Below are 19,906 nucleotides of genomic sequence, written 5' to 3' on the forward strand. Positions count from 1 at the left end.
TTGGTTCAACTAGGCTTCGGCCTACACTCTGCTCCTCTCCTCCTCCTGCTGACCCTGGGCTCAAACACCGCTAGTTTTTGCCCTGAAGTGCTAGCTGCACAGAGAAAAACACCAGCCAATGTGTTAGTGGGGTTCAGCACCGCCAGCTGTTCCCCTGCTGTGTAGCCGGCATCGTGTCCAGCACAAGCCACGCTGGCACAACAGACCAAAAGCTGCCACCAGTGCAGGCTTCGGCCTACACTCTGCTACTCTCCTCCTCCTGCTGACCCTGGGCTCAAACACCGCCAGTTTTTGCCCGGACATGCTAGCTGCACAGAGAAGAACACCAGCCAATGTGTTAGTGGGGTTCAGCACCGCCAGCTGTTCCCCTGCTGTGTAGCCGGCAACGTGACCTGCAAACGCCACGCAGGCACATGAACTGAAATTGAAGGAAGCCTGCCCCCCACCCCCAGGTGTTTCTATGTATAACAGCCACCTTGTACAGCAGTACTGCTGCATTTGTACAAGGTGGCTGACTTTTTCTCCTTGCCCACGTTTAATTAAACACGTACAAAATGTGTCTCATTGAGACCATTCCACTGTCCCTGAGGTGTGACTTTCCTTTCTAATGATACGCAGCACCACCCTTGGTAGCGCTTCCCGTCTTTTGACATCATTGGTTAGCTGGCTGCCCCTGTGCGTCTGCCCTGCTCGAAACAACGCCCCTCGGTTTCTTATTTATTTTGTCAGCGAGGGTGTGGTTTATGGGCACGAGCAGTGCATATGTTCGCCTGTCGTCACTCATCTCCTTCCGCCTTCTTCAGCCTCATGGCCAAGGCATGCGAGAAGGGATCAGCAGAGGCCGCCCAGTCTGAAGCAGGTGTAAGGACGTGTGTGAGCGGCGAAAATATTTACTGCTCAAGGCCATGAATCCCAGCACCGCAGTGTGACTTTATGAAAAGGCACTGTGGGTCTGGGATTTATGGCCATCGTTAACCGCACCGGCCAACATGAAATGAGGTCATAAGACGGGCAGCGCTAACAGGGCATTGCTAAGGGATAACACAAGAGCGCAGACTCCTGTACAACAAATAACAACGCTCAGGAAGCTGCGCCAAGCACCAAGGCGTTATTTGGGACACCTGTGCTGCGTCTCCTTAAAAAGCCAAGTCACGCCTCCACTACAGTTTGACTGTAGAATGGGCTAAATTGTGTACGTCTTTCATTCAGCGTGTGCAAGTAGACAAATTAATAGAGCAACCTTTGACTTGTGCAGCATTAATACTGCACAAGGTGTGTCTCTTGTACTTTGTAACACCTGAGGGGGGGGTTAAAGGTTTCCTTTGAAATTGGTTCAACTAGGCTTCGGCCTACACTCTGCTCCTCTCCTCCTCCTGCTGCCCCCGGGCTCTAACACCGCTAGTTTTTGCCCGGAAGTGCTAGCTGCACAGAGAAAAACACCCACCATTGTGTCAGTGGGGTTCAGCAACGCCAGCTGTTCCCCCACTGTGTAGCCGGCAAAGTGTCCTGCAAACGCAACGCAGACACAAAGCTGCCTCCAGTGCAGGCTTCGGCCTACACTCTGCTCCCCCTGCTTACCCTTTGCTCCAACACCGCTAGTTGGGGCTCTAGGAAGACCATCTTTAATAGGCAACGCATCCGGGTTCCAGCACCACCAGCTGGTTCTCGCCAGTGTTTTTGTCACGGGTACTCCCTCGTGCCCAGCCTGGTTCCAGCACCGTCAGCTGTTTCCTGGTACTGTCAAATTCACTGAGACACCTATGTGTTGCCCCGTCGTGTTGCGGTCGAGTTAGCCAACTCCAGGGTGCCTCCAGTTTAGGAGCTTCCTATGTGGGATGCATGAATTGGTAGTCAAGGCTGGTTCTGTAGTGCCAGTAGGCCAAGCTCCCCCTGTAGGACTGTTGGGGTTCGGTAACTGCGGCTGCCTCGCGGCCTAGCTGTTCTCCCCTCTCCTGTGGACCTTCGGGTCCACCACCTGGTTCCAGCACCGTCAGCTGGTTCCGGGCCGAGCCTTTGGCTTAGGTGCCTCCTCCTGGGTATCCGAGTTCCGCCAACGTCAGGCGGTCCTTGGTAGTGCTTTTAAGCGCAGGCACCTACAGCTTAGTAACCGGGTTCCAGCACCGTCAGCTGGTCCTCGGTCGTGCCATTGGCTCTTGCACACTGGGGCAACGCATCCGGGTTCCAGCATCGCCAGCTGGTTCTCGGCAGTGTTTTTGTCACGGGTACTGCCTCGTGCCCAGCCTGGTTCCAGCACCGTCAGCTGTTTCCGGGTAGTGTCAAGCTCACTGAGACGCCTATGCTTGCCCCGTCGTGTTGCGGTCGGGTTAGCCAACTCCAGGGTGCCTCCAGTTTAGGAGCTTCCTATGTGGGCTGCATGAATTGGTAGTCAAGGCTGGTTCTGTAGTGCCAGTAGGCCAAGCTCCCGCTGTAGTACTGTTGGGGTTCGGTAACTGCGGCTGCCTCGCGGCCTAGCTGTTCTCTCCTCTCCTGTGGACCTTCGGGTCCACCACCTGGTTCCAGCACCGTCAGCTGGTTCCGGGCCGAGCCTTTGGCTTAGGTGCCTCCTCCTGGGTATCCGAGTTCCGCCAACGTCAGGCGGTCCTTGGTAGTGCTTTTAAGTGCAGGCACCTACAGCTTAGTAACCGGGTTCCAGCACCGTCAGCTGGTCCTCGGTCGTGCCATTGGCTCTTGCACACTGGGGCAACGCATGTGGGTTCCAGCACCGCCAGCTGGTTCTCGGCAGTGTTTTTGTCACGGGTACTCCCTTGTGCCCAGCCTGGTTCCAGCACCGTCAGCTGTTTCCGGGTAGTGTCAAGCTCACTGAGACGCCTATGCTTGCCCCGTCGTGTTGCGGTCGGGTTAGCCAACTCCAGAGTGCCTCCAGTTTAGGAGCTTCCTATGTGGGCTGCATGAATTGGTAGTCAAGGCTGGTTCTGTAGTGCCAGTAGGCCAAGCTCCCGCTGTAGGACTGTTGGGGTTCGGTAACTGCGGCTGCTTCGCGGCCTAGCTGTTCTCTCCTCTCCTGTGGACCTTCGGCTCCACCACCTGGTTCCAGCACCGTCAGCTGGTTCTCGGCAGTGTCTTTTGCTCTTGTACCTTCTGCTCCCCATCCTGGTTCCAGTACCGTCAGCTGGTTCCGGGCAGAGCCTTTGGCTTAGGTGCCTCCTTCTGGGTATCCAAGTTCCACCAACGTCAGGTGGTCCTTGGTAGTGCTTTCAGGCACGGGTACCTCCTGCTTAGTAACCGGGTTCCAGTAACGTCAGCTGGTCCTCGGTAGTTCCATTGGCTCTTGGACCTTCGGCTACCCATCCGGGTTCCAGTACCGTCAGCTGGTTCTCGGCAGTGTCTTTTGCTCTTGTACCTTCTGCTCCCCATCCTGGTTCCAGTAACGTCAGCTGGTTCCGGGCAGAGCCTTTGGCCTAGGTGCCTCCTTCTGGGTATCCAAGTTCCGCCAACGTCAGGCGGTCCTTGGTAGTGCTTTTTAGCACGGGTACCTCCTGCTTAGTAACCGGGTTCCAGTAACGTCAGCTGGTCCTCGGTAGTTCCATAGGCTCTTGAACCTTCGGGTAGCCATCCGAGTTCCAGTTCCATCAGCTGGTTCTTGGCATTTTCTCAGCCTTCTTGTACCTTCTGCTACATTTCCAAGTTGAAGACCCTAAAGTCGACGACCCGGAAGACCACCCCGATGACGACGACGACGGCGTAGACGACGACGGCGTAGACGACGACCCTGGAGATGACGACCCTGGAGACGACGACATGGAAGACCGAGAAGCAGAAGAACAAGAGGCTGCAGAACAAAGAGCAGAAGAACATTAAGCATAACACTTAATATCAGAGCAAAAGATATTATCTAAATTATATGCAGAAGACGACTAAGCAGTGTATGGGGGTGAGTCCGTTCCTCCTCGTGGTGCCCCTGGATAAAGCCTGATGCTGCAGGCCAAACTGAACGCGGACAAATGTAACTTTTGTGACTGGCAGAACGGAAGGTGTAATCTTTGTAAAACTTTTATAGATAACAACTACGGGAATGCCTGTCACAAATGAGAATATGATGAAGAAGTAGAATAGGAAGAATAATAATAGTTGAAGAAAATGAATATGTAGAATAGGAAGAATAATAATAGTTGAATAAAATGAATATGAAGAATGTAATAAAAAAAAAAATAGGTAGAAGATGAAGAAGAAGATGAATAAGGTGAAGAAGTTGATGTCAAAGATGCTGATGATGATGATGATGAAGATGAAAGTGTGGGAAAAGTAAAAAAAAAAAGGGGAAGGGCGTGGAATAGTGAAACATCAATATCTGACAAAATAAAAAAAAAGTTACATAGTCAATATCTTAGTCACTACGAACGTCTTTGAAAAAAAAAAGGCTATTCTATTTGATTGCGCTAAACCTCTATGACTTTAATGTCTCCGCCACCTCCCCAAATACATCCTGCATTATTCTTTGTTGTTTTCCTTCATGTAGAATGAACCTACAAGGAAAGAAAGGGTTTATTTTAATTCCGATATTTTGGTCCCATTGACTTGCATTGGGATCGGGTATCGGTATCGGCGATATCCGATATTTTTTGAATATCGGCCGATCCTATCCGATACCGATACTTTCCGATATCGGAAGGTATCGCTCAACACTAGTGATGAGCGAACTTGCTCGCCACTACTCAGTAGTTGCCCAAGTGTCACTATGCTCGGTGTACTCGGCGAGCACTGAGTATTTCCGGGATTATTCGTCGGGAGCTCGGGTCTCCTCCTTTTAATTTTGGCGCTTTTCAGAGCACCAATCAACATGCAGGGATTGTCTGCCATGCACTGTAATACTGCAGCCATCTTTGTTGTGGTATTATAGTGATTGGCTGGCCGCACAGTGTGATCAGGTCTATGAGACCTGGCGCCGCCCTGCTCACCGCATTCTGCTCCAGACTCAGGGTAGGGTCAGATTTGTTTATTTTATTAGTTAGTGTGGTTCTACTAGTGTTCAATCCACAAATCCTGATAAACCAACAGTCTTTTTCAGGGCTAAGTCGGGGGTACATAGATTGCAGCGCTAGGTAGGCAGGGGAGTCTGTGCACACAAGTCATTTCAGTACAAGAGCATGAAAATCTAACAATTTAAACATTTTTGTTTTGTCCCAGGCATCAGATGTGAGTGCGCACAAAATTCTGGCCTTTTTTTTTTGGTACTATATTATTTTTTGGAGTGTCTTACAACATATTTGGACCCCATTTTGCTGCCCAAAGACTCTAGAGCTGACCCAAAAATATTTAGCTTCATTTCTTGTCACGATTCACACCGTGATTGTCACCCCTACGTCACGGATCGGGGTGACTTTAGGCCAAGGATTTATGTATATCCCGCTTTACAGTTCCGCTTGAAAACTTGCAGCTCTCTGGCACCCTACTTACCCTCAGGTCAGATTAGGTACTGCACCTAGAGTAATTAGTCACCAGAAAGGTTGCCTGCTATGTACTGGCTATTGGGCATCCTGCAGCGAGGCGATATAACTACTCCCACTCAGGCAGGAACAATAATTATCAACGCTGCCGTCGCTACAATGACTCCCAAAGGCACAGAACAAGGTATGCTGCCACCAGCTTCGATTAACGGGTCCAAAGTTAACCCAAAACAGTAGCGTAATTCCCTTCAGAAGACTTAGGGTATGTTTTAGAGCAGGAGAACGAAAACTAGTAATTTAAATATTTTACTCTGAAAGATTAAGGCAGTGTTTATAAAAAGGTATATAAAGATGTTACAATATGAGACAATTGGAAATATGTACAAAGGTAATTATAAAATAGTGAAACAATAAAGAAGAAACGGCCGTAGTCCTGACCGGTTCCCCGCACCCTCTCCTGTTCATTCCCTGCCGCCTCTCCATGTGTACCTGATTGCTGCTCGCAGCGAATAAAGGATTCTAAGCACAGCATCTTCGGGGGTGAGTGCCATATCTTCTTTATTGTTTCACTGTCAGTCAAGTCTTCGATCCTCTGTGGATTTTCATTGAGCACCACCCCTAGCTGTTTTCTCTGGATAGTGTTGCAGTCTACTCCGCTGCCGCTTATTTAAACACCTGTGAAAAGTTTGCGGATCTAGTGCCGCACGGCTACCATTTTCTTGATTTGGTTCTTGGTGTAATTATAAAATAACAGGGATTAAATGAGAAGTTAACACTTACATGTGTAAAGATAATTTCAGGCAAAACCAGGCTAGTGGGCGGAGCTCCAAATATCCCAGTTCATCAGGGCTGGCAGTAAGATCTCCTCAGGTAAGACTAACTGCTAGGTGCCTTGCAGAAAACTTATAGCTGCAGCCTGGTGACGTCACTAAAAGGGTTGAGTTAAAGGGAATCTGTCACCTGAATTTGGTGGGAACGGTTTTCGGTCATATGGGTGGAGTTTTCGGGTGTTTGATTCATCCTTTCCTTATCCGCTGGCTGCATGCTGGCCGCAATATTGGATTGAAGTTCATTCTATGTCCTCCGTAGTACACGCCTGTGCAAGGCAATCTTGGACTCAGGGGAATCCGCCAGTATCCTCGACTTAGATCCATTATTGTCAGGTAATCTACGCCAGCTAACCTCTCCAGCAGCTCCTCGATGCGCGGCATTGGGTGCGCATCAGGGGCTGTGTTGGCGTTGAGCCCCCTGTAGTCCACGCAGAACCGGGTGGTCCGACCCTTCTTAGGCACGAGAACTACAGGTGAGGCCCACGCACTCTTTGACCGTCGAATCACCCCCAGCTGTAACATATCATCGATCTCCTGGCGCATAACCTGCTGCACCTGGTTGGAGATTCGATAAGGTGTTCACCGTAGTGGAGCATGATTCCCGGTGTCCACCTCATGGACTGCTAACTCAGTCCTTCCAGGTCGGTTGGAGAACACGGCCCGGAAGGGTTCCAGCTTGGTTCGCAACTGCGACCGCTGGGGTTCGGTTAGTGAGGCGCTTACCTCCACATCCTCGATGGACCCACCGGCCTTGGCTTGGGCCAGCATGTCCAGGAGGGTGTCTTCCTCCCCGTCTTCGGGCAAGCTGCAGATCGGTAGGACGAAAGGTTCACGTTCGTGATGAGCCTTCATCATGTTGACATGAAAGGCCTTTAGCCTACCCCTAGCGTGGTCAAGCGTGACCACGTAGGTGACCGGGTTGAGCGGTTGGTGGACGACGTAGGGGCCCTCCCAGGCTGCCTGAAGCTTATCCGTTGGCAGGGGGACCAGCACCCACACCCTTTGACCCACGTGGTAGGTCCGCTCCCGGGTGTTCTGGTCGTACCAGTGCTTCTGGTCAGTCTGAGCCTGTGTCATGTTGTCATGCACCAACTGCGTCAAGGTCTGCATCTTGTCACGGAAGCGCATAACATACTCCACTAGGGACACTTCAGAAGGGTTCGGCTCCTCTTCCCAGGATTCTCTTACCAACCCAAGGGGTCCCCGGACTTGCCTGCCATCCAGGAGCTCAAAGGGGGAGAACCCCGTTGAGGCCTGCGGAACCTCTCGGTAAGCGAATAGCAGGTGGGGGAGGTACCGCTCCCAGTCACGCCCTTGGGTCTCAACCAGCATGCGTAGCATCTGTTTGAGGGTGCCATTGAAGCGTTCACACAAGCCATTGGTCTGTGGGTGATACGCACTCGATTCCAGGTGCTTCACCTGCATTCTCTTACAGAGAGCCCCCATTAGGCGAGACATGAATTGGGTCCCTTGATCAGTAAGCATCTCCCTGGGAAATCCTACACGTGAAAAGATGGCCAACAAGGCATCCGCCACCTTATCTGCCCTAGTTGGCGACAGAGCTACTGCGTCTGGGTACCGGGTAGCGTAGTCTACCACAGTAAGGATGTATTGCTTTCCAGAGCTGCTGGGGACTGCCAGCGGGCTCACAATGTCCACCGCGATGCTCTGGAAAGGCTCCTCTATCACTGGCAAAGGGAACAGGGGAGCCTTAAGAGCAGGCCCCGCCTTCCCCACTCTTTGACAGGTGACACAGGAGCGGCAGTAGTTCGACACATCTGTCCCCATCTTAGGCCAATAGAAGTGTTGAGACAGTCGGGCCTTAGTTTTGCTGATCCCCAAGTGTCCAGCTAGCGGGATCTCATGGGCTTTGCTGATCCCCAAGTTTCCAGCTAGCGGGATCTCATGGGCAATCCGTAACAACTCACCCCGGAATTGCTGCGGGATGACCAGCTGTCTTTCCCTCAACCACTCCTTTTGCGATTTTCCGGGTACTGCCTCCCGGTACAACCTTCCTCGTTCCCAGAACACCCTCTCCTTATCAGTCACAGAGGTGGGCGTCTCGGCGAGATGTCTCAAACTCTCTAGGCTCGCATCTGCGTGCAGAGCGGCCTTAAACTCCTGGCTAGGGGAAGACAGAAGTGACGTCAGGGTCCCATCCCCACGGGAAGCCTCTGGGACCTGCTCTGGGTCCACCTCTGGTTCAGTCGCAATGATGACTGAGGAGGTTCCGGAAGGCAGACAGTTATCTGTGTTCCGGGCACTCTGACTGCGGGTGACAGCAGCTACGTAGGCTGTCTCCCGGGGAATTTCTACAGACCCATCAGCCGGCGCTGCTATTTGCTCTACCTCCCCATCCACCCCCAACACTTCAGGGGCAGTGCTACTTATGGGCCAGTTATTTTCCTTGGTGGCACTGGTCAATCTCATGGCATCACCTTTTTCATGGTTCCCATGCATCTCTCCATTTCCTGTAGCATCGACACTTGCCCCTGCTAGGGGTTCCTCAGCGGTCTCACTCCGCAGAGCGGTGTGGCTGAGCACGCCTGTACCTATGGACACATTAACCTTCACAGAAAAATCAGTATCAGGTTCAGTTGGCACAGGTACAACATTTTCACCATCAATCCTAGGGAAAAAATGGTTATCAGATGCATCATTACAAGATAAAGCATGGTCTGGTAACACATGCGATTTCCCATCATCATCATCATCAGGGTTAACGTTACCCTTATTAGCAGATTGGGGAGGGGTGTCAGGGACGTAGTATGCAACCATCCTCCCCAAATCAGTCCCCAACAAAACATCAGTGGGCAAATTATCAGACAGCCCCCCTTCATTCACCCAGCTCCCGGCACCCCAATCAATATAAACCCGGGCCATTGGCAAGGGACAGCTGATGCCCCCAATCCCAGTGACAGTTAGGGTTTTCCCCGGAATGATTTCTTTAGTGGCCGCCAGTTCAGGTCGGATGAGGGTTCGTTCAGCCCCGGTGTCCTTGCGGCCTGTAGCGACATGGCCTCCCACAGTGACGTGCTGTACGTTGTCACACACCCTACCAGCCACACCACCCACCAAAAGAACTGCTGCATTAGGCCCTGAGGCCTTGGATGGGGGGTTCTTCGGCCTGTCTGGACAGTGGGGACTGATATGACCAGTCCGCTTGCAGAAGAAACACTGGCGAGGTTCGGTGGTAGGTCTTGTGCTGTTGGCTACGGGGACAGGACCTCTGGTGTGTTGGCTGGCAGGGGTACTGGCATTGGTTGCAGGCTTACCCCCTCTCCAGCTGGTGGTGACTGGCTTCCGCACTTCCGATCCACGGTTGGCCTCATAGGCATCGGCAATCTGCGCTGCTTTCGTCACGTCTTCGGGTTCATCATGAACTGTCACACCTCAGCTGGGCAAAGATGTAAGAACTGGTCTTTGATCACCAGGCCTCCCAGCTGCTCAAAGGTGGTCACTGACAGTCCTTGGATCCACTGGTTAAAGTGGGTCCTGAGTCCATGTGCCACATCACTGTAACTGTCGTGTGGGCCACGTTGGAGGTTCCGGAACTTTCTACGGTAAACCTCAGGTGTAAGCTGGTATTTTGTTATCAGGGCCTGCTTGATGGCCTCATAGTCACCATCTTGTTCCTGAGGGAGGGCAGCAAACGCCTTCAGAGCTTTGCCTCTCAGCCCTGGGGTCAGGTATCGTGCCCATTCATCTGCAGGCAGCTGGTACTGTCTGCAGGCTTTCTCAAAGGCCCGCAGAAAAGTGTCCAAGTCCCCGTCCTTTTCCATAACAGGAAAGTGATCGGGCCGATGCTTCGGTATCTGAGCGCTGCTGGGCTCACGGCTTCGGGCAGTGGAGGATTTCCCCCCCCTGCCGGACCATCTCCAGTTCATGGACTCGCTGGGCTTGGCGCTCTGCTCTCTCAGCCTCCCGCTCTGCTCTCTCAGCCTCTCGCTGGGCCTCTTGCTCGGCTCTCTCCTGGTGTTGCTGGATCAGCTGCTGACATCCATCACGGTCATCGGCGGGGAGTAGTTCTAAGACCGCCAGCAGGTGAGGGTCCAATTCGCCCTGATTGCTAGTAGGGCCGGCATTCAATGGTTGGACCTCTGCCGCAGCACCATGTTTGCTTGTGCTGGCTTCTGCGGTCACTGGGCTCTGTGGCCTGGCTTGGTCTAGAGCGGCTTCCCATTGCACCAGATCTGAGACCAGTTGGGCTTTGTTTTTGCCTGCAAAGTCAATGTGCTGTGACCTGCATAAGGCAATAAGGAAGGGTGTCTCTGGTCTGCTGCTTATAAAAGGTTTCTCCCAGCACAACTATGGTTGCCAAATAAAAGATAGGACAGAAAAACAAAGAGAAAGGGAAGGGATAATTACCAGTACACACAATTGTCTCAGGACTAATAAACACTGAGTTCGTTCTCCAAACTTATTTGCTTAGAGTTCTCGCAAGTTTTTAGTGAGAGGAATGAACGCTCAAACCAAATCACTAATGCTCTAAGATCCTACCGCCTTGCCATCAATATGTCATGATTCACACCGTGACCGTCACCCCTACGTCACGGATTGGGGTGACTTTAGGCCAACAGACGGCTATCACATGGGCAGGGGGCTTATCTTAGTTACCCCTCCCTGCTACAATATGATGAAAAAACACATACAAGGCTACTGACCTCTTAGTTTACAGCAGGGGCTTATTTTAGGTATCCCACTGCTCTTTAATATACCATGAACTGCAGGGATTTATGTATATCCCGCTTTACAGTTCTGCTTGAACTTGCAGCTCTCTGGTGCCCCCCTTACCCTCAGGTCAGATTAGGTACTGTAACTATGGTAATTAGTCGCCAGAAAGGCTGCCTGCTATGTACTGGCTATTGGGCATGCGGCAGCGAGGCGATATAACTACTCCCACACAGGCAGGAACAATAATTATCAACGCCGCAGTCGCTACGACTCCCAATGGCACAGCACATGGTATGCTGCCACCAGCTTAGATTAAACGGGTCCGAAGCTAACCCAAAACAGTAGCGTAATTCCCTTCAGAAGACTTAGGGTACGTTTTAGAGCAAGAAGAACAAAACCAGTATTAAATATTTTACTCCGAAAGATTAAGGCAGTGTTTACAAAGGTATATAAGGATGTTACAATATGAGACAATTGAAAATATGTCCAAGCAATTATAAAATAACAGAGAATAAAGAAGAAAGGTAAAACTCACATGTTCACAGTTCATATCAGGCAAAACCATGCGGCAGGCAGACCCCAAATGTCCCAGTGCATCAGGAGGTCTGGGTAAGAGCAGCCCCTCTAGTAAGATTCAGACTAAAGGCCCCTTCACACTCAGCGACGCTGCAGCGATACCGACAACGATCCGGATCGCTGCAGCGTCGCTGTTTGGTCGCTGGAGAGCTGTCACACAGACCGCTCTCCAGCGACCAACTATGCCGGTAACCAGGGTAAACATCGGGTAACTAAGCGCAGGGCCGCGCTTAGTAACCCGATGTTTACCCTGGTTACCATGCTAAAAGTAAAAAAAAACAAACACTAGATACTTACCTACCGCTGTCTGTCCTCCAGCACTGCGCTCTGCTTCTCTGCTCTCCTCCTGTACTGGCTGTGAGCCGGAAAGCAGAGCGGTGACGTCACCGCTCTGCTTTCCGGCTCACAGCCAGTACAGGAGGAGTGCAGAGCACAGCGCTGGAGGACAGACGGCTGTAGGTAAGTATGTAGTGTTTGTTTTTTTTTACTTTTAGCATGGTAACCAGGGTAAACATCGGGTTACTAAGCGCGGCCCTGCGCTTAGTTACCCGATGTTTACCCTGGTTACCAGTGAAGACATCGCTGGATCGGTGTCACACACGCCGATCCAGCGATGTCAGCAGGAGTCCAGCGACGAAATAAAGTTCTGGACTTTATTCAGCGACCAACGATCTCCCAGCAGGGGCCTGATCGTTGGTCGCTGTCACACATAACGATTTCATTAACGATATCGTTGCTACGTCACAAATAGCAACGATATCGTTAACAATATCGTTATGTGTGAAGGTACCTTAAGACTAAAGACTGTGTGAAGTATAGAGCTTTTAAACCCCAGCCTCCTGGCCTCACAAAAGGGCTGGTTAATTATATTCACTGAGGTCAGAGATATTTATGTTCCTAAACTCTGGAGACAAAGAAATTCCTGACTGAGAAGGAAGGGACCACAGGTGGCTTTGCAGGATTGGTCACCTGCAGGTTAAAGCCACACCCTGCTCACACACAAGCTTCAGGTTACCCAGTGTCTGCCATAGGGCTGGTTTGTTGCATTCAGGGGGGGGGGAAGAGAGGGGGGTTTTACAGCTGCCATGTGTTGTTCAGGACCATGGTTAGAAGTGCAAAACTCCCTCAGCTAAACACAGTGAAGAGGGGGGTCAACGCCAACCCTATGGTGCTAAAGAGGCAGAGAAACTAAAACTTAGATTATACATTTTCCTCACAATCATAGACACTCTTGCCAAAAAATTGAATGGCTGTAGCAACATACAACACGTTCACCATGGTGATCTAGTGGTGGAGAATGAGGAAACATTGATAAAGGCCTCATTAAAAACTAGGCCCAATTTAAAGGAGCTGGTGTCCTAGACTTGTAATGCCCATACACGTAGTGCATGGGCTGACAAACATTTTCCCAAGAGGATACGTTTTTAAAAAATATACTATGGCCATCATAGACACCCTTGCCAAAAATTGGACAGCCTGTAGCGGCACAGAAGACGTTAAGCCTGGTGACCTAGTGGTGGAGAATGAGGAGACATAAAGATTAGTGATGAGCGAATATACTCCTTACTCGAGATTTCCCGAGCGCGCTCGGGTGTCCTCCGGGTATTTTTTAGTGCTCGGAAATTTAGTTTTTATTGCCGCAGCTGAATGATTTACATCTGTTAGCTAGCATAAGTACATGTGGGGGTTGCCTTGTTGCTAGGGAATCTCCACATGTAATCAAGCTGGCTAACAGATGTATAACATTCAGCTGCAGCAATAAAAACTAAATCTCCGAGCACTAAAAAAATATTCGGAGGACACCCAAGCGTGCTCGGGAAATCTCGAGAAACGAGTATATTCGCTCATCACTAATAAAGATAAATCATACTGAAAAAAAAAAAAGGGATGTGAATCCACCGATGAACGTAAATAACAAAAGGGAGGGGCAAACACAGGTTTATATATATGATTCCTGATTGCGTCCAACGAGATATGTTTGTCCATATCAACAGCTCAGAGACAGGGATATTAAAAAATATATATATTAGTATTTCAATATTTTCATATTGTAGAGAGGTATACACTGGGTAATAAAAGGGCCGTGCAGAGATATTAAAACTGGAATATATAAGAATAAATGGGAAAAATATACGTACATCTCATTTTGATGAGTTCCCCCTTCGGGAAGTTTATTTTTGTTTCTAATTAGTAAAGGGCATCAGAAAAACACCCTTGCACAAAAATTGAGTGACTTTTGCTTCACGGAATACGTTCACCCTGGTGTTGTACTGGTTGTGGAGGATGAGGATAAGGAGGGGGATAACACCAAACAGACAAAATCTGGAAGCGTATACCCATGTGTGGTTGGGGAGAGGTGCATGACAATACACCTCCACAAAAAAGACAATGTATTTGAGGTTATGTTTCGCTGTTTTCACTTGGTGGTGTACAGAAATCTTGCCCAATCAAGCCCTTGTTCATTTTTATAAGAGTCAACCTCTCAGCATTTTCAGTTGACAGGTGGATGAGCTTATCTGTTATAATTCCACCAGCAGCACTAAAAACCTGCTCTGACAGAACGCTAGCAGCAGGGCAGGCCAGGACCTCCAAGGCGTAGAGAACCAGTTCATGCCACATGTCCAGCTTGGATACCCAATAATTAAACGGCACAGAGGAATCATGGAGGATGTTTGTACGATCTGCAAGGTACTCCCTCAGAATCTTCCCAAACATTGCACTTCTTGTGACAGCACCCCTTGCCTCTGTGCCGACACAATGGGAGGGTCTGAGAAAACTGTCCCAGAACTTTGCCATTGTTCCCCTGCCTGAGCTGGATTGTACTTCTGTCTCTCTTGCTTGGACTCCTTGGTTGTACAACAAACTCTGACGTCGGCTTCCAGCGTTCTCACATGGGAATTTTCGAAGTAATTCCTCTACAAGGGCCCTCGGGTACTGCAACATTTTAGCACACCTCTCTACCTCTGGCAGAAGTAATTTAAAGTTCTCCTTGTAGCGTGGGTCTTGAAGTGTCACCTGTGAATTCTGTCACACTAGGGTGCGACCCGTCTTAATTGTCTGTGGTCAAATTGGTTCTCTAGGAGAGAAAGTACGTGCACACGGAGGAAAGAATCACAGGACACAGTGGGTCGTGTCTCAAATGGTTCTAGCCTGGTTTAATGGTTTGCAGATTGCCTCCTTTTATAGGAGTAAAGCACATTACATCATTGGGTTGTTCCAACTTAACACTTATCAGAAAACTCTTTTGATCTTTACATGTTATATTATTATCTTTATTACTTATATAATCATTATTCTAATGATTATTACTTTTAATCTATTCCTGTACCATTATCGCCCTAATGGCGCCTTTGGGTCAAGCTGACATCTGTCTATGCACGCATTCTACTTATCTTTGGTTTATTGGCGATCGATTCACCTTCGTGCAGATACTTTACTCTAGATAAGGGTAGGGGATTTACACAGCCTTTCTTAAAGTCCATCTGGATACTGGGTGTATCCTGGTACATCCTGGTACAGAGTGATCAACAGAATTTAGTCTTGTGACAGTGAATCAGAAAACCTTAAAGCTACATGAGTCTAATATATATATATTTTCAGCAAAGCGTCCATATAAGTTTGATTTCAGTATATCTTCATATGCCATATAGTCTCTCCATAACAGTCCCCCCTTTGGAGATATGCAGAATCAAAAACCCTAATCTCGTCGAACCTATCGATCTGCTCTATTGCGCCTAAATGTGACTAACTAATTTTCACCGTATAAACGAGACGATCCATCTCTAGTAGATGGACCCCCCTCCTAACGGACTTTGCGCAGAAGGAGTCAGATCCTAGTCTCTCCCTCATCGGCGTGCTTCAGGCAGACGTATTCAGGGGGAGGTGGATATGGCAGTCCTCTCATGGTCTCACAGCAGCATCTTTCGTCTATGGGATCTTCAAAGTCAGCATGCATGGTCATCACTGTGGTTTCCATGGTTGTCATCATCATTTTCTTAAGGCATGGAGCTATGCAACACAGAATTAAGGCTAATATAATCAAAACACTTAGAATAGCTATTCCAAACTTTGTGAGTGCTCTTTGCCACCCATCCCACCACCCAAACCAGGTGTCCCATTGATCCTTTACCCCAGAATTTTGGGCTAATTCTTTTGATAGGTTAGTAAGGCCTTTAAGTGCCCTGGTTATGCTTCCGTCCGGAGCAGTGTTGTTAGGGATGTAAGTACAACAGCTAGTACCTATCATTTTGCAGACTCCACCTTTCTCTGCTAGGATCATGTCTAGGGCCATCCTGTTCTGGAAGGCCATGATGGATGTGGGACCTAATTGTTCAATAAGTCCCTTTATAGCATCTCTAGTAAAATTAACAAATCTCTGCTGATTATAGTATAGGTAATTTATCCATTTTACATTCTTATTTACCCCAATCATGGGGATTATTGACTCAAACCCTGCTGCTACCTCATTTCTGGCTTTGAACTCGTTAGGTACTCCCTGTGGGACCCCAATAGTGTCTATATAAATGTGGGGGTCAAAAGAACCTCGTAGCTCCCTTTTTACTTTTTGGGGCAGGTGGTCTTCTTGGAGTACTTGGTCCCAGCTAGGTAGATCAAATATATGAAAGGGCATAAGGGCTTTTACCATGGCACATTGTCCTTTCCATGGGGTATTAAGTCTAGGCCTGATTTTCATGTCGCCACATAGCCAATATACATCAGGCAATTGGTAAATTTGTCCTACAAACAAGGAATCATTGTATGGAGTGCCTTCCTGGACCGGGATCACTTGGTTATTACAGTATTCAGGTGGTAAGTTATCTACCTGTCGGCCAGCACCTTTTCTTTGAAAACAGGTGTAATTCCCTGGATAGGGGGTAATCCCATGGCCAGTTGGTTCACTACTTTGGTAAGGAGGGTATAAGTGGGATACAGTTTGGCATTTATGTGAGTTACCAGGTTGGTTATTCATGTACAGAGATAAGGCACATAAGAATCCCTCCTCATCCACCCGTGGGTTTATTGGGAATGGTACTGTGCCTAAATGGGGTCTGGCGGTGGTACAAGCTATGCATGAGGAGCGATTTGCATTAGTAACAGTATATCTTACCCACTCTAGCCAGACATTGGAGTCAGAGAATCCTGTCTCTATAGCAAGCTTATCCTCAAAGGTCAGATCTACGAGGAATTTGGCTCCTGATATGGGGTCATCGTTCTCTACATCTTCAGATATAGACCTGGAGGCAAGATTTTTCAATCGAAATTTTCCCATTTTGTCACCTTCCCCTTCCCTACCAAGCTTTGTACTTGAGCCTAGTACGTATAACCCTTGGTCATTTTCTGAGGGATTGTCAATAGTGAGGTAGAGAATTATGCATCCCTCCTTGGGACAGTGGGTGGCAGGGATAGGGAGAATTGAACCCAGATCCCCTCTCCTGCCTCTGAACGGGGCTTTGGTCAGAGACATACGGGTGATTAAGCTGGCCCCCCATTTATCTGTGCGTTGCAGGGCTAGGGCTGGTTGAAATCCCCACTTTCCTTCTCCGGTGTGCCACCCAACAAGTGTCCAATCTTCACAGTTTGACCCCTCCCCCCTTTCAGCTGCGGTGACACAGATGAACTGAGTGCCTAGCCATATATCAAACTGTCCCATTGGACCTGGGCATTCAACTATGAGGCAATAGTCAAATTGATAAGTAACCCTGGGGGTGGAGACATTATACCAAAAAGTAACTATCCCCTCTTCAAGGGAGATGGCCCCTTGGGTACTGGCTACTGCTGGGGTCAGGTAAAGGATAAGTATCAGATGGATGAAGGGTGGCGGCCGCCACTGGCCTCTGGATCTGGATCCGGCACCTTCTTGCAGTGGGAAGCGTGGATCCATGTGGGCTTTCCTTCGAGCTTGACTGCTGTGGCAGTGGTCAGCAAGACTTGGTACGGGCCGTCGTATCTGGGCTCGAGGGTGCGTCTGTTGAACCTCTTTGTCAGGACCCAATCACCGGGCTGGATCTGGTGGGTTCCTTCTAGGTCCTCAGGATCTGGGATGGATGAAAATACTCGAGAATGTATTTTAGTCAGGTGTTTAGCTAATTCAATCACAAACTTAGTCAACGTGTCATACTGCATAGACAACTGCTGTGGGAAGTACAATCCTAACCTGGGGGCACTCCCAAACAGGATCTCATATGGGCTAAGTTTGGTAGGACCAGATGGTGTGTGCCTGACACTAAACAGTGCAAGGGGAAGGCTCTCATGCCATGGTTTCCCTGTCTCTTGCGCTGCTTTCAGCATTTTGCACTTCAATGTCCCATTTAACCTCTCAACTTTGCCACTGCTTTGCGGGTGGTATGGAGTGTGTAGGGCTAACTCGGTCCCGAGTGCGTCCCATAACTCTTTGGTGAGGTTAGCAGTGAATGCAGGCCCTTGGTCACTCTCTATGGTTTCTGGGAGCCCATACCTGCAAACTATCTCAGAGAGGAGTTTTTTGGCAGTGGTCTTTGCTGACTGGTTTTTAACTGGAAAGGCTTCTGGCCACCCTGAGAAGATGTCTATTACCACTAAGGCATACTCGAACCCCCCTGAGTGTGGCATTTGAATGTGATCTATTTGTATGCGCTGGAAGGGATAGAGGGGTTTGGGTGTGCATTTCTGGGGTATCTTTTCTGTTTTCCCTGGATTGCATCTGGTACAGACAAGACATCCCTTGGTGATGTTGGCAGCTACTGTGGAGAAGCCTGGGGCATGGTAGTACTGGCGGACAAGATTGTGCATCTTGGTTTTGGACTGGTGGGTGGTGCCATGGGCCCATTTTGCCACCATAGGGTAGAGGACTCTTGGTAGACAAGGTTTTCCTTTGGTCATCATCAGGTGTCTTTCATCTTGTGTGGCTCCATCCTGGGTCCATTTGTCCGTTTCTTCCTTGGGTGCTTGCCTTTGGAGTGTAGAGAGCATTTTCTCCCAGGATTGCTTCTTTTCTTCTGCTTCTGAGTCCAGTAGAGAGTACAGGTGAGATGTTTCTGCATCCAGTGGTAGTAATGCTGCTTCTTTTGCTGTGACATCAGCCAATCTGTTGCCCACTGCCTCCTTTGAAGTGCCTCCAGTGTGCGCCTTCACTTTTACCACCGCAACTTTCTCTGGCATCAGTAGGGATTCCATCAGTTCTTGTATGGCTTTGTGGTGTCTGACAGGCGTTCCATTCGCCGTGATGAAGTCTCTGGCCTTCCAGATTGGTCCATAGTCGTGACATACACCATAAGCATAGCGTGAGTCAGAGTAGATTGTAGCTTTGCGTTGGGCAGACATTTTGCAGGCTTCTGCCAAGGCCCTTAGCTCTGCCTCCTGTGCAGAGACGGATGAAGGCAATGATTGTGCCAGCAGCACCGTGTCTTCAGTGACCACCGCTATACCAGTGTGAAAGCGGCCTTCTTGGTCTGCATACCTTGATCCATCCACGAAGAGCGTCAGGTCAGGATCTTCCAAGGGTACATCAGTGACTGAGTCAAACCCAGAGGTTTCTTGTCTCATGAGAGCGAGACAGTCATGTTGAGCCATTTCAGAGTCGACTACCTCTTCCATCGTTGTGTCAGAGATGTGGGCTTCACTCCCTTCCCCCCTTGGCAGAGGTAGGAGAGTAGCTGGGTTCAGGACAGCACATCTGGAGATGGAGACATTGTCAGGAAGAAGAAGAGAGCACTGTAGGCGTAAATGGCGGGCAGCAGACAGGTGCTTTGGCTGTGTCTGGGCCAGGATGGCTGTAATGTCATGAGGTGCCATTATCCTCAGTTCATGGCCTAGAATGATGTCAGAAGTCTTGTCCAGTAGCAAATGTGTTGCAAACACGGCTCTCATGCAGGTTGGGGCTCCACGGGCCACTGGGTCGAGTCTGGCTGAGTAGTACCCAAGAGGCCGTTGCCTGCCTCCGTGGAGCTGAGTGAGGACTCCAGTTGCATGTCCTTGCTTTTCCATGACGAATAGGCAGAACAATTTGGCGTAGTCAGGGAGTCCCAGGGCAGGAGAGGATGTGATGGCAGTTTTTAGCATGTAGAACCCATCGATGGCTTCCTTGGTCAGCGTGAAAGGAGTGTCCTTGAGGCAGTCATACAGGGGTTGCATGTGGAGAGAGGCATCCAGGATCCAGGGGCGGCAGTAGGAAACAAGTCCAAGGAAGGACTGCAGCTGTGGGAGCTTGGTTGGCAGAGGTATGCTCTGGACAGCTGTTTTCCTGTCTTCAGTCAGGTGCTTGGTCTGGTGGGAGATGCAGTGTCCCAGGAACACAACTTTTTCTTTGCAGAACTGTAGCTTGTCTTTAGATGCCTTGCATCCGTTGGTGGCCAGGAACTGTAGCAAGGAGATGGACTCCGTCTGTGCATCTGATAGGGTGTCAGCACAGAGGAGGAGGTCATCCACATACTGCAGTAGGGTTGT

The sequence above is a fragment of the Ranitomeya imitator genome, chromosome 1 (assembly GCF_032444005.1).
Source record: "Ranitomeya imitator isolate aRanImi1 chromosome 1, aRanImi1.pri, whole genome shotgun sequence".
Taxonomy (NCBI): Eukaryota; Metazoa; Chordata; class Amphibia; order Anura; family Dendrobatidae; genus Ranitomeya; species Ranitomeya imitator.